This window comes from Acipenser ruthenus, chromosome 13 (assembly GCF_902713425.1).
Source record: "Acipenser ruthenus chromosome 13, fAciRut3.2 maternal haplotype, whole genome shotgun sequence".
NCBI classification, from domain to species: domain Eukaryota; kingdom Metazoa; phylum Chordata; class Actinopteri; order Acipenseriformes; family Acipenseridae; genus Acipenser; species Acipenser ruthenus.
The window spans coordinates 36215307-36231529 of NC_081201.1; the positions used below are offsets into that span (position 1 = coordinate 36215307).

The following is a 16223-nucleotide window of genomic DNA, read 5'->3' on the forward strand; positions in this document are numbered from 1 at the left end:
ACTTAAATAAAACCAAAACACGTGTAATAAAGCACAGTGAAAGCATGGCAAAGCTGAGGTAAGCATTATAAAGCACAATGAGGTATGGTAAAACATATTAAATAAAAACATGGCAAACCAGGGCAAACTGTGGTAAATGCATAGTATAACCATGGAAAAAGCATAGGGAAAGTGAAAAAATGCACATTCATTGTTAATGGCTGATCTGGGAAGCTCCTCTGCTTCTATAGGTTCATTCTGCATTCCACGCTTTTGGACAGCACGCACTGACTGGCCAGCCGTCTGCCCCAGCTTCAGTAGATCTAAAAATAAAATTAAAAAAAAAAAATGAATTGAAAAAACACATAGTTCAACATTTTTAAACAATAATTAACAGGCTAACAATGAAGCACAGCAGCTTGCATGCTTTGGTGCAGGGGGTTCAATGACAGCATTTGACAAATCTCTAAAATCCAACCTTGGGCAACAGTCTGTTGAGTTTCTGTAAAAGTCTAATCCAACACACAGACATATCTTCTTACTATCTAATTTCTTAGATAGCCTGCAAGCCTGAGGCTTATGACAAAATGTGCTTCAGACAACAGAAATGAATTCAGTATCAGTAAGATGTTTTTTTTTTTTTACTAGTAAAGACTCTGCAGGAGTAAAGCACCTACTTTCAAATATTGTGTCCAGTTTTGCAGCATTTTGTCGAAGTGTACTATGCCACTGGTTAGCCATGTTGGAGCGAACACCAGTGAGGCTCGAAAGAATGGCTGTATCAAGAGGTCTTTCCAGTGATAACTGCAAAGCACTGGAAAAAATAAATAACCAAATCAACACAGGCATTACAGTTGTAATAGATATTTCACATGACTTTGCATCCTGAGGTCCCTTACTGCCTTTTAAGGAACTAATTAAATTGTTTCCCTTAGTTCAGAAGCGACAGTGTGGAAGGATAAGGCACCTGTGGGTGTTTGATGTGTGGTGTTTGACAAATCATTTTCCAAAAACTGATTTGCATTATACTGACAGTCACTGCTACATGCACAGCTTCCTTAGCAGCATACAGATATGTTTCTTTGATATACAGATTACTGATAAAATAATGCCTGGAGGGATCCCTATCTGAAAGGTATCAATCATTTTCACTTCACAAATGATACAACACGTCATTTACAATAGATTACATGGGCTACATTTACTGCCATTCGTTTTGTGTATCCTATAAAGCTGGATTATTATCTATGAATATATAAAGGAGCACAAAAGTTCATGTTTACCTTTTTTCTACATCCAGTTTTGACTGTCGCAAGAAACTAAGACTGCTCTGCACCAGATCAAATATGATCACCAGCTGGCACTCTAAAAAGAATAAGAAACAACATGGCTAAAGTTATAATTAGTGGAGTTAGAGCATTAAAATTGCACTATTATATAGTTTTGTAACTAAATAAGATTGTGATATTACTCATTGTCTCAACCCCAATAATAACAAAACTTACTTACAGTATTACCCCAAACATCTTTCCTTATACAATAAGCCACACCTGTGATATGCTGTTAAAACATTGCATTTTTGAAATATGTGCAACTAAGCCAATGCTTATATATATACAATTAAAAACTTCACAGATAGAATCAGCTGATAAACGTTTGAGTAGCATTGTCATTATTCTATGATAGGTGTCCTCAAAAAGCTAACCTGATTTTAGAATCTTAAAACTCGCTTTAAACACAAACTTAAATTTCAACAAGACAAAAATGTTCACCCCCAAAAATGGCCTGTGGATAATTAATTGCCTACTATATTACACTACATTTTTCAACAATAAATATCCACAACATTTCTAAATGGCTACTTCTAAATGGCTCTTTCCTCTAAAAGTATACCTTCGCTTACCCTTCTTGCCTAAGCTTGGTTGTTTGCTTTCCTTAGCTTTAACAGGAGCTGTATTGTACCATTTTACACCAAAAAAAAACCAAACACAATAAACATATTTCTCAAAAAAATAACGGATATGGCTATTGATGTAATTTTAGTTACAACTGTATAACAAAAATTAATAATAAAACAGATATACTGGTATATTCACTTTAACGTGTCAACCATATATTACTTATGTTTAGTTATTATAAATAAGGTACTAAAGGATAATGCAAGCTAATAAAGTAGATTTGGCATTTTGTGAATGCTAAATTGCTAGAAGAAAGATTCATGCATGCACAAACAAACTACTTTGTAATTGTAACCCTTTAACCCATTACTGCCCAGCGTATGTTCCGATTCTTGATGTCAAATATACTGGACACTGAGCAGCAAAGGATGTTTCTCTAAACTGCTGTTTCTCTAAAGGATGAACTGCTGTAAATGTGGGCAGGTGAACTTTAAAGTATTAAGGATGCACTTGCCCATCTTCCAACTACTTAAAACATATTTCAAGGAGAATATTATCTAAACATTTAAAGTGTACAGAAATGTTATACCAAATGTATTTCCTCAGATCCCCTCAGATGAACTATCATCTACCTACAATGTGTTTGCAGCATTATTCAAAACTAAACCCTCAATGATCCAAACTTTGATTAAGAACAGTAAACGTATTGGAAAGCAGTATCTGCATTGCAAACTCTGGTTCATTTATTGTGATGTTTAACTAGTTGAAAAGTGGTACCAAATAATGACTTTGAGAGTAAAATGATATTGTTTGTATTACCTATGTAAATAGTTTTTAAAAGTAGGCAATTGATGTGTTTGCATAACATAGCTAATTAAAAAGCACTTGCCATATGTTCTATGCACATGATATACATATAAATACTTAAATATATTACCTGAAAAATTCATTGCAACAAGTTTAGAAGGCATGAAGTTTGCCAGAAATCGTTCTGTCCCATAAAAAATAAATGCACTACATTGATATTGTAAATGAGGACACATTTAGGACAAAATTAACCTTAAATTAATCCTAAATTACAATCAGTAAAATTTATGAAATATAGGGCAATCTGGATTAGTTTTGTAACCCCCTTAAACCTAACTTTGTACCATAAAGACCCACAGAGAACATGTCATTCTACACTAAACTGCTGTAATTGCTCTCTCTCTCTCTCTCTCTGTTGATCTGAGTTTAAACTATTTTAACTAATTTAGTTTTATTTATTTCTATTTTTTTGTTTGTTTGTTCTAAACTTGCTGACATAATGTAAATAGTTATCTGGATTTATAATTGAAAAAAAAATGAAGGAAGAACATATGCATATGTAAACACGTGAAGTAAATAAGTAAAAATGTACCTTTTTTCTACTGCTAAATAAAAAGTTTAAAAAAATATATATCATGCTGTAAAAATTCGATAATTGTAATAAGTTTTGTTCAGTGTAACCTGTGTTGGTTTGAAGCAAACCAAGTTCATCTTTGGACAGTCTTATATTTAATAACTTTGAAAGGGCTTAGTGAGTGCAAAATAATGCCATGACAGTGATTTATTACTGCTCTGTTGAAGTCGGATATATTTCAGCATCTAGGACATAAATCATGAATTAAATGTTCTTGTCGGACCGTATAAGGTCCATTCCAAAATACATGATTTCTTTCACTTCTGTTGCTGCTTACTCTCTACTCAATTGTTGTTCTTCCTTTTGGGGACCTATATAAAATTACATTTGTAGTTAAAAAAAAAAAAAAAGTGCATCTGATAAAGTACGATCTTGCTGTTATTTGGCAATGATTTACAACCACCTTAAAGCCAGGGACAGTTCAGTTCTACAATAAGTATAACATGCCGTATTCTTCTGGAGAAAAAAGAGAGGTTCACTAAATATAGTACGCCATGCAATTCTACTTTTTGGTTACTTTTGTAGTAAGATCATTGATTACTTTGCTGGGCACAATCTTGGTTAATATACTCTGTGGCAACACATTCTCCTTCAGAAATCTCTGGGGATTAAAGTAAAGCAACTGATTAACTATCCTTGAGATACGATCCCCTTGAGAGGGCTTGATCTTAATCCATGGGCATGCAACTACGTATCTGTAAATATGGTAGATAAATGGAAACAACATTAAAGCAGGTCAACAAAGTAATCATTCCCATTTTTTTTGGAAGTCACCTACTGTTGCAAATGGATAACTTAATTTAAATACTAACAAAATATAATCACTCATATTACAGAACTATGATTTGAATATAAAACTTAATAATTGATTAAAAAAGTAAACTCTTCCAACTTATTTCAATTAACTTTAGAACAGTATAAACTATGTGCGGAAACCTGTTTAAATGAATAAAGAAAATAGAGAATGAGATAACAAAGGTTCAAAACAGATATTGGCTTATACAAACCCTGGAGTTATGAAACTACATTTGAAAAGTAATTTATCTATCTATCTATCTATCTATCTATACACACACACACACACACACACACACACACACACACACACACACACACACACACAGAGTCTACCTGACAAATAATAGAGAGAAAATAGGATTGTAAGTTTGAGATGTAATAAATGATGCACAGAATTCAGTGCCTGGAATTCAGTAAGAGGGTTAACAATATGTCAATTACGGTGAGACAGGCAGCAGCATGTAATGATCTGTATTAAAAGATAATAGGTTATATTGGTCAAATATTTTTTGTGTCAGACAGTGCAGTGCTGTCCAATAAATGTAGACATGCTGATACTTAATAATATCTTAAAGTATTTTGTTTCAAGAAATTGTCATTCTGTAATAAAATGGAAGGCCGTTTGAATTTGCAGAAGCTTTGAAAAGTACATCCAAATTACGTTACTTTAAAGGGTACATCAGCACTACATGAAAGATGAAATATAAACTATCACACCTTGCTGCCCCGAATGTATTTGGTCATTGTATAACAATCCCTATGCGCCCAAACATCGACATAATGCCACACTGCTATGTCCAAAATCACTGTTCTCAAGCATCTCTTCGGAGCCAAAAAATATGACTTCCGCATGTACCCTCACATGTACTCTGAAACATACCGGATAAGCTTACTGCATAAGCTATATTACCTCTGTGTGGAAACACACTAGTCTGTGTGACAAACATGGTCCATCTAATTTTCCATAAGGAAGGAACTTGTACCTGCTTTTGTTTTTTCACACTGTACAGGTATCCTTCGCATGTTGTACTTTGATGTATTATTACAATTAATGTTGCATTAAAAAAAACCAAAAAAAACAACAACAACAACAAAAAAAAACAGTCTGTGCTGTGTATGATGTGGTTGCGGGAAAAGGAAACCAAGACGGAGTTGTTCTCATTTCCAACTAATAAAAGGACCTACTCACAATTATAGCTCCAGCTGATTCGGAAAGTTTACAGAATTGACACGTATCAAATAAACTAGCAAATGAGATTCGGAAACAATGTATTTCATTTCGGAATGAGGTCTTTGAGGTCATTTTTTCATCCTTCGTATTTGGTTTTCAATTTGAATTTAAACTGTTAAGGACACAACTTCGATATGGCAGTGGAACGGTATGTTTTTCTTTCCATTTGTAGATTTTTACTTGTCATCACAGTTGCCAAGTCTGCTTATAATAAGCGGAATTGGGCTTGTATTTTTAAAACGTTGCTTTAATTTTTTGAGAGTCGTGGGGTGCGTGATTCCCTGGTGTAAATGTATATGCACGTCATTAGAATTTTAGAATCATCCTATCCCCACCAGTTCAACTAAGAAAAAATATGGAATTGGTATAAACACCCCACTTCCCTCCCTCTGAAATGTGTTGGGCTTGTTTTGAAAGGCAGTGCTGATTTTTTTTCTCTCGTGAGACTTGGCAACACTGCTTGCCATTGTTTGGGTGTTTTTGTTATCAGACACCTTGGGGTATACAGAACAAACTAAAACACTCAAATAGACACAGTTACAATGGCAAGCAAAAATCTACAAACGGAATAAAAAACACACTGTTTCACTGCCACAAGCTGTGGGGATTTACAGGGTGAACTGGAAACATGAGCGTTATTATAATGGAACCTCACGCCGTGTGCTTTCGTTGTTAAATATCAAAGTTGTGTCATTAACAGTTTCATTCAAATTTTCCTCAGCAACACAGTGTGACTGTATACAGGGAACGTCCAAAATAGCCAGACAATATTTCAACATCAGATTGTTCAGAAACTGATAGGGAGATGGAATTTGTGGCCGAATTCGACTTTCCCACTCAACGGTGTGTAGACGATTGTACAAGTGTCGTGTCAGGAAATGCAAATTAAAACCAAATACGAAGGATAAAAAAAAATTCAATATTCTTTAATTTTAGGTCGGATCATCCTCAAATACCACATTCCTAAAGGAAATGCATCGTTTCCGAATCTCATTTGCTAGTTTATTTGATACGTGTCCATTCTGCAAACATTCAGAATCAGCTGGAGCTATATCTAAGACTTTGAGGAAGTATATTGAAATAACACAATGCTGCTATAATTGTGGGTAGGTCCCTTCATTAGTTGGTAAAGAGAACAACTCTGTCTTGGGTTTTCTTTTCCCCGCAACCACTTACACAGCACAGACAGGTTTTTTTTTTTTTTAATTTATTGAATGCAACATTAATCATAATAATACATCAAAATACAGCATGCGAAGGAAACATGTACAATGTGAATGATGTCTACTGTACAAAATGAAAGCAGGGACAAGTTCTTTCCTTATGGAAAATTAGATGGACCATGTTTGTCACACAGACTATTGTTTTTCCACACGGAGGTAATATAGCCTGTCATGTTTTTTTGGCTCAGAAGAGATGCTTGCAAACAGTGACTTTGGACATAGCAGTGTGACGTTATGCAGATGTTTGGGCGCATACGGATTATTATACAATGATCAAATACATTCGGAACAGCAAGGTAGGATAGTTTGTTTTATTTTTCATGTAGTACTGATGTACCCTTTAATACTAACACCTAATTAGTTGATATCTCGTTTGTCTTACCGAAACATTATTACATCTTAACAGCATGTAGCTAGCATCAGCCCCAAATATGCTACATAAAATAACTGATTATCTACTTCTAATCTTGCTCTAGCTCTATATCTTCTTGAAACAATGCTAACTATAGATGTCAGAATTATGAAAATATGGGTCCTAGGGGAAGTAGCTAAATCAAATTTTGCTATGTACTAAATTTCTATATGTTCCATTGTATATTCCTTTGTTTATTATACTTGGATGTTGAAAAATCTATTATTTCAAAATCCTTTAAGTCTAATGTGTTGATTTTAGCAGAATAGTGTAGTTGCTATGAAGAAATGGAAATGGACAACAGGCCTGTGACCTTTTGACATGAACTTTTAAGTTCCTTATGTTTTAATGCTAAGTCTCACAGAGCTAGAGGTCTGAAACAAATTTCCCTTTCAAATGTCCCCTTGCATTTTACTTACCCATGTGAACAATAAAAGATGCTAAGGAATCTGATATCTAGATATATAAATGCTTCTTGTTTTTCACAGCTACAATAACATCTTTAATATTTGAATATAGTTGCCAATAAGACTAATTTGGCACTTTATTATCCTCATTCAGTTTAATTAACATTCTCTTCAAATAAGAAATATGTACATTGTCTCTAAAACCTTCCTTCCATTTTAAGGTCACATTATGTTTTCTACATTGTTGTTTCGAATAAAAAAAAAAAAACACACACACACACACACAAACACAGCTGTATCTTACTCCACCATTCACAATGTATTATGAAATATCAGAAATACAAACAGGTTCTGAATCTGAATGATTACAGGATAACTCTAACATTACTGGGTTTGGACAAAAGCCTGGGTTGTCTGGGGGCCGTACCATGACTTTAAAAGAAAAAAACAACACTGTAACATGCTGAGGTAACAAAGCATCTGTGATACTTTTATGGTCTCGGTTTTAATTATTTAAATTGGCAGATTACAATATCATTGCTGTTTAGATCATTAGAATATGTCACTTTATGAAGCCTGTTATGAGAACCCAGAGGAGGCCTTATGTCAATAATTTTTACCTGAAAAATATTTTGACACAGTTATAGTTGTGCGCACAATGTTTTTACCTCCTTCTTCCCTGTGCATACGGTTGTAGAGGAGCTGCAGTGAGAAATCTCTTGATACTGCGCTTATCCCATCCTCTTGAAGGACTTTCAATGCTTCCAAAGGCAGCTCCATAACCAATGTGTCTGCTAGCAGAATGACACATTCTCCCATATCTGCAGGCGCACCTGGTACACGGAAAATACTGATTGGAAATTATGCATAAAGAAGCTGTCATACACTACCATTCAAGGTTTAAAATCTTTATGTTACATATTTTGATACATCACTGCTATTAATCATATATTTACTGTATGTAAAGCTGTGCCAAGCACTCAAGTATAATGTTAAAGAACTTAAAATAGAACATGAAGGACAGAGCATGGTACTTGGTCTATAAACATTTAAGATAAGATTTATGATACATTTATAGCACTTTATATAAGTACTGAACTCTCAAGGATTTTTAGCTGTAAATGTGAAATAGCTGGATGAGACATAGGAACCTACTGTATATGTGTGAGATGTGTCAGTTGAAGCTAAGAAAAAGCATACACTTCAAATAAGAATTAATTTCAAATAGTGTGGATAGGGCAGCAGTGTGGAGTAGTGGTTAGGGCTCTGGACTCTTGACCAGAGGGTCGTGGGTTCAATCCCAGGTGGGGGACATTGCTGCTGTGCCCTTGAGCAAGGTACTTTACCTAGATTGCTCCAGTAAAAACCCAACTGTATAAATGGGTAATTGTGTGTAAAAAATAATGTAACTGTATGTAAAAATAATGTGATATCTTGTAACAATTTTAAGTCGCCCTGGATAAGGGCGTTGGCTAAGAAATAAACAATAATAATAATAGTGTTACTGAAACTTGTTGGGGACATCAGTTGAACATGGCATTGTCTATCCACTTCAGGACCATTACACAAGATTACAGTGTGTCTAGTACAAGTGTCTAGTACCTGGTAAAACTTTATCAGCTGCAGGTTTTTCTTCCTTGTCTTTGTCTTTTGTTTTCCCTGACTCTGCTGTTGAGGCTGATGGAGTCCGCATCCTGAAAGTCAAAGATAATAAGACTATGTTTATAGTAACACTATGTTTATAAAATCTAATCTACTGTCCATTGTATGGACATCATACCTGTAATGCTAAACATGCTTTCAAAAGGTATAGCTATAGACACTACACTATAAATTATTTTCAAAAATAAGTCTACAATTCAAATATGCCTAAAGGTAAAGCAAATTTATATATATATATATGACACACACTCATATACACACGTATACAGTAAAACCTGCCTAGAGCGACCACCCATGGGAGTAAGCAAAAGTGATCGCTTGTAAGAGGTGGTCACTCTTCAAAGGTCAGCTGTAAAATGGGCACTTTTACAATGTACAGAAAGGCTACTTTTGTTACTGATGTTTCCTATAAAATGTTAATTGCATGCTTCAAAAGGCATCCCACTACACTATCTTACTTTTTTATTATTTTTTTTATTAACTTTACATACAGTACTGCTGCCCACAATAGGATGGCACTTATGTACTATGATTTATACATACCTCAAACTTGGGAAGTCAAATTGGGAGATAACAGGATTGAGATAATCCTCCAAGTGTTTCACAATTTCACTGAAGTTTGATATCAGTGTTGGCTTCCTTTTTGTTGAGAAATGGAAAAAGCATAATAAAAAAATAACCTAGGATAACCTGGGATATCTGCTGTAAAGAACAGATTACAGATAAAGTTAAAAGGATATACTGCAGTATAAGATTTGACCATAAGAGGTATATTTTGTTTCTCCTCCAAATGAGTTACCATATGGAAACAGTGCTTTCAAAGAATACTGGTTAACCTACATTATGTGCTCCCTTGGTGTTGTGCAGTAAGTTTTCTAACATTCTCCTCTGCTGTGCATTGTGGCTACGCTGGTACTCCTTTTTAAGGAGTACTTGCATCACTTCTTTCTTATGAAGTCGAACTCTTGAAAGCAGCTTGGAGAATATTTCTGGGTCCACAGCTGCTCGTGCAACTCTAGCACGAACCAATGTGCCTGTCACAAAGAAAAATGAATATAATAGATCCCAAAGAGTTTAATATATATTCTTTTGTTAAAATATTAATCTTTTTAAACCCAATTAATTATTACAGTGCATTCAAACCAAAAACCTTTGTTCTAGGCATAATTATTGGAGGGATGATGCCCAGTCTGTAAAGTGTGTGTTCAAATTAAATCCAAAAGACATTTTCACCGACATAAATCCTTTGATACTAAATGAGGCCCAATAACAATGGTTGCACGCATGTTGGTTAAGATTAACAGTGAACCAGTAAAACACACTGAAGATCAAGAACAACAAAAACTCTTACCTGCTTGTTGAATACCCTTCCCTGTGGTTTTCAGTCTGTCCAGAAATGCTCCATACAGAACAGACCTTAGGTAACAATAACAGAATTCTTAAGAGATAAAGCCTCTTAAATAATAGAACTCCAAAGACCTTTACATTTTAATCTATATACAAGACTCAGTTACTGTACTTAGAACCACTGTAATGCCAATAATAATAACAGCATACTAGTCTATTTCCAATTTCTTTATATTATTGTTATTGTTACTGTAATATATAAAATAATGCTATGTATATTTCCTGTATTGATATCACTGAATATCAAAAGACAAACTGAAACGTATACACTTTCAATCATACCTGTCTTCAGAATGCTGAAGAATGATGATCTTAAATTTAGGTGGAAGTTTATTTAGGTGGTTGAGATGTTGTGGATTAATGCTGAGGTTTGCATAGGACTAAAGCAAAAAAAAAATAAAAAATAACAATATTACAAACCACACAATATTACAAATACGCAACGAGATGTATTATACATTATATTTCTTGTGCTATAAATCAAATGTCATATAAAGTGCTAAGGACTTATTAACTATAACTTTGAAAGTGGATGTTTTTGTTCAATGTTGTAACTCACAAATGGTGCCCGGGCCTAGGGCCTTTAAATCAATGTATTCACTTTATAACAGGTTACATAACTAATAGTGTTATCATACAATACCTTAGAAATCACAGTAAGCCTTTGCTCAACTGTTCTGAGAAGAGTGTTTGTTCCATCAGCCTTTGTTTGATGTAACTGATGCTGAAGATGCAGTAGAGCTGCAAGCTGGGAGCTGCTGGTGTCAGAGGTAGCTTCTTTCAAGATATCACCCATCATAAGAGATGCACGGCAACTCTAAATAAGTAATAATAATCATAACAACAATAGAAACAACAGCAATAATATGGTAGCTGTATCTGTACCATTTATGACCATCTGAAAAAAAATGGTTTTACACAACTGTCTTTTTAATACAATGCAATTCCTACCAAACTACATTTAGCCACTAGACTTCAATTTTACCCTCTGCTGTATGAATCAGTTTTGCCCCATCCCCACACCCCTCCCAAGATAAAGTTTCGACTCAACTGTAATGCAAGGTTTAGAGGCTCAGCTAAGGACTACAGTATGTGAAAATGTCTTTGTACAGTAGTTCATATGACCTTTACTTATCAGCATAATTTGGAGTACAGTATCTCCTACCAAACAAATATACTAGTGTTCCATCATAGTTAAGACCATGATTTCAGTGACACCCATTTAAACATATTTATTGGCATAGTTAAAGTCTATTAAAGAAACCGATAACAAACAAAGCTACACTAATACTAAGATGCATTTCACAGTGCATGGTCAATAACTGTCTCTCTACTGAGATTACTGCAGTTAAATTGAATCTCTGGTTATTGTTTGTACCTATAAATCAACAGTTTTACCTGATACAGAGCCAAGTATTGACCTAAAGAAACTGGGTCGAATTGTCCAATACATTCAAGCATATTAAGGCAAGCTGCTGCCAGGATTTCAGTGAATTTGTTGTTAAGAGATAAACTGATGGCTTGTGCCAAGTACTGCTGTGCCACGATCCTTGCATCCTAAAAAAATTAAAAACTTGCTTTTTATGAATGTATACTGTGGATTTTTTTGTTCTTTATGTAGAAAACAACAATAAATACAAAGTAGTATTGAAAAAAGTCTACAGTACCTTAAGCCTAATAGCTTTTGACATATACTGTAGCACTCCCTGGTGTGTAATGGGGTAGTCTCCCAAATTGTTTGTTTCTTGTGAATGTTCTTCTTCAACATGAATTTGTTTTAAAGAAAGCTTAATTTCCGCCTGTAAAAAGTATATATTAAAAATATATATTTTTTGTTGTTTTTTTTGGTTGTTTTTTTTTTGTTTCTGGGGGAAAAACAGAGTTAGTGTCTTAGGGTTGATGGAGGTCTGCAAAAGAGCTATCTGAAGATATTAAGATATACTTTCTTACTGAGATCAATAAATAAACTGCTCAAACAGTATGTTGTTTCTTGACTTACTGTGTACTGTACTATGTTCTATTTGCCTCAAACTTCAAAATAAGTTTAAAAGCAAGGTACACAATTATTAACCAATAAACCAATGTCTTAAAACCTGTAATTCAAAGAGAACATAATTCCACTTGGAAGCATTTGCTTGCCAGATATTTTAAATTCTAAAACCACTAGAATTACAAGTTTATGACATAGGTTGAAGATTTTGATCTGCCATTGTGGTGTACATGTAGCGTGTAAATATTGTTAATCGATTGCTTTTAGAATAGCATCAAAAAACATAAGTGATGCAAATTGTAGTCAATGTTGATAAAAAAATAAATAATAAAGTTACATTTTGTATGACCTTCTATTCGGTGAAATTATATGTTCTAGAACTAGTAATCCTATTATTCATGTAACCTCAACATTTCAACCCGTTTAAGTAAGTTGTGGCTTAATGTAATGTAAAATAATAAACAAATAAATAAATACAAATAATTCATACCACAAATTGACTGTCCCACTGAATTGAGGGTTGGAGTGGGTCAATCTGAACTGCTAGCAATCGTAGACACTTTCCTATCTGGCACAAGCACTTAGCCCTCATTTCCACAGAGCTAGAACAAAGATTATGTATACTTTCAAGTTGTGCCATAGCAACTTGCCCCAATGTCTTGCCAGTAGTGACCCATTCCTAAAAAAATGAAACACTCATACTTTATATAATCAGAATAACACATGTTTAAAAGGTTGCACATTCCAATCATATTTACTGAATAAAGGGACAATATTATTATTGATTTCTTAGCAGATGCCCTTATCCAGGATGACTTACAATTGTTACAATATATCACATTATACAGATATCACATTATTTAAATATTTATTTTTTTTACATGCAATTACCCATTTATACAGTTGGGTTTTTACTGTCAAGAGTCCAGAGCCCTAACCACTACTCCATACTGCTGCCCTATACACATAGAAGTCTGTTATCTCACATGATTTATCACCAACAAGGAAAGAAACAATTAATCATTTTGAAGAACTAGGCACAAAACTGAAATGTTGGAGGATGAGGATGCTAATTCTGACTGGCAAATTACGTTTATTATATACCTCATTGATTATTTTCTGAATGGACTGTGTCTGCAGTGTGAAAAAATATTTTCATCAAACAAAAAACAACACTTTAAATGTAAGTTAAAGTTAATAACTGACTTGCATTCAATGGGTGTATAATTTGGATTAATTTACCTGCCATACAGAAGAATAGTTTGGCGTACATCGCACAAAAGTTTCCACAATTGTCTGTGCTGAGCCTTTTCTTTCTTCAGCTAATGCTTGCTGCTTCTCTTCAGTGCAAACCAAATGAAGCATATCTAAGGTCAAGTCCACAAAGCTGAATTTCAGATTGGCCAGCTTTCTCAACAAAGGCAAAGTCAGGTTTCTCATCTGAAATAATTATTTACAAAAAGCATGGCTTGTTTGAAAACAATTAAGATTTTACTCTTTTTAAAGATTGACTCTGTAATGGAAAATATACAAAACTAAAAAAAAAAAAAAAACACAACATAAAGTAGAGGACCATACAAATAAAATGCACAGTAGCAAGTGACTGGTCTAAAGCACACCTTTTAACTGAAATGGGAGGAACTGGCAGTGAAACTCCTTTACCTATTTGGAAGGTGAGAAATTAAATAAATAAATAAATAAACAAATAAATAAATTACAAGCAAAATATCTCAACAGCTTTGAATGCAGAATTCTGCTACCTTGTCGTCATAGTATAGAGGTTCAGTATTTATTCAAATAACAGTGGCACAGATATTAATGACATAACAGCCAAGCCTCATGATGTGTCTTAGCCCCTTGTTATTAGGAGGAAAGGGGTACATTTCAAAGTGGCAAATTATGTATTTAAATATATCTTTGATCGTAATTGAAACTTGAGTGCCATCTGTTGGTGTACAGGATAAACACTACTCACATTTATTTTGTTACACATCTACTATTTCAACCCTAACATGCGTGACTATAAATACAATGCAATTATTTATTTCATGGGTTTAATAAAATATTTGGAAAAGGCTCAATTATATATATATATATATATATATATATATATATATATATATATATATATATATATATATATATATATATATATATATATTTTAATAAGAAGACAGGGTTTGCTTAAAAGGTACCTGTAAAAACATGAAGCTATATTTTAGACCCATCCAGCAGTACGGGTTTGTGCTGCCTTGAAAGAAACACCTTAACAATAAATCAAAATTAAAAGTATTTCGACTTGAACATCAAAAAGAGTCTTTAGATGGTCTATTGACACAGTTTTTGTTGTTGTTTTTCCCCTGTACTCAGCAAGCAAGACCCTAGTCACTAGAGTAACTACCAGAGAACCAGGACGGATTTGGACACATATGAAATCCAACTGAAGAATAGAAATTAATGAACACTTCACAAATGGAAAAACTATATGTTTACCTCTTGAGGTTGCAACAGGCTAAGTGTATTCTTGAATGTTTCTTCCTCTGTTGTAACTACTTGGAGCATCAGGGAATAGGAGTCTAACAGATAAAGATACTTGAGTTCTTTATCATCTGTGTGTTTAGCAAGCATTCTTAAGAAAAAAAGAAATAAAATAAAACATATATTGAATACATTATTAATGAAAACAAATGGATAAACGATTCACCAGGCTAGAGCAATGGCTTGTGGTGGGGTTTGCAGAGTACTGAGGTTTGGACCAGGGATCCCCCTCTGTCCAGATGAGCGGGTCCTGGAGTGGGTCAGGCCTGGCACTGCTAGACTTTTAAGACGGAGTGGTGAGTTTCGTCGCCTCCCCAAAGGGAGATGCTGTTGCAGAGGTGGTGGAGGAGAGGATGGAGGTAGCAAGACACAGATAAAATGTGAATGCTCAGACTGGGTATAAAAAGGGTTAAAATAAATTTAGTTTGCAAAAGCCTTCACTCCACCTTCAGAATCACGGCAAGGCTAAAACAAATAATATATATATTCTTTCATTTTTTACAGGTTAGGCCTAATATTCATGAATCACATATTAATTCATGTTTTACCATAACACTTTTGAATGTTCTAGCATGGCATCCACTCCTTGTTCTTTGTATCCATACTTAAAGAAATCCTTTGCAGACTGGTTTAATGTATCGCAGGATGCCATAAGTATCTTTACATGCTGAGGGTGCAGGAGCACATGGGCAGTTTCATGTTGTAATGACTCTATCTGTATAGTTGCCAACCTAAAGAATGGAACATGTATTTAGTCTATATAATAAAACTAATGCAGATGTGAAAAATAATTAAATAATTGTTAATCAACTACAGAAAGAAATGATTAAACAACACTGTATCCACAAGGTGGCGCTAATGTATTGGAATTCATTTTTATTTTTCAAAGTTAATAACCCCTGTAGGTTAAAATATTACTGTAGTCTCCCAATATTAGGATTTTAGAACAGAGACCTCTCTATTGACATTTTTTTTAAAATAAACTGACAAGCACAAGAATATTAGAACATACTTGCTCTCCAACGATGCAATCATGAATCTTAGTATTGTTACTCTGTTTTATGTTCAAACATAATATATAAGGCAGTGTGCAGTCAAAAGGTTTATTTGAATTGTAATTACCACATTACCTCTGTCACGCTGCATATGCTTTATTTTTTCATTTCTTTATTTTTTTTCAGTTGGATTCGACTTTTCAAAACGTGTGCAATTTCTCGGCATCACTGGTGTGCTTTCT

At 34.1% G+C, this 16223-nt stretch overlaps 2 long non-coding RNA genes across 2 annotated transcripts; both read right to left on the bottom strand.

Moving 5' to 3' along the window:
- LOC131740162 (uncharacterized) lies at positions 1–1442 on the bottom strand. The gene is made up of 3 exons (XR_009330790.1): positions 1263–1442; positions 657–793; positions 1–302 (listed from the first exon to the last, which is right to left on the bottom strand). It is a non-coding gene; the product is annotated as an uncharacterized LOC131740162 (long non-coding RNA).
- An 8918-nt stretch (positions 1443–10360) lies between these two features.
- On the bottom strand, positions 10361–11246 carry LOC131740163 (uncharacterized). Its single transcript, XR_009330791.1, has 3 exons — positions 11102–11246; positions 10741–10838; positions 10361–10467 (listed from the first exon to the last, which is right to left on the bottom strand). It is a non-coding gene; the product is annotated as an uncharacterized LOC131740163 (long non-coding RNA).
- Between the last annotated feature and the right edge of the window lie 4977 nt (positions 11247–16223).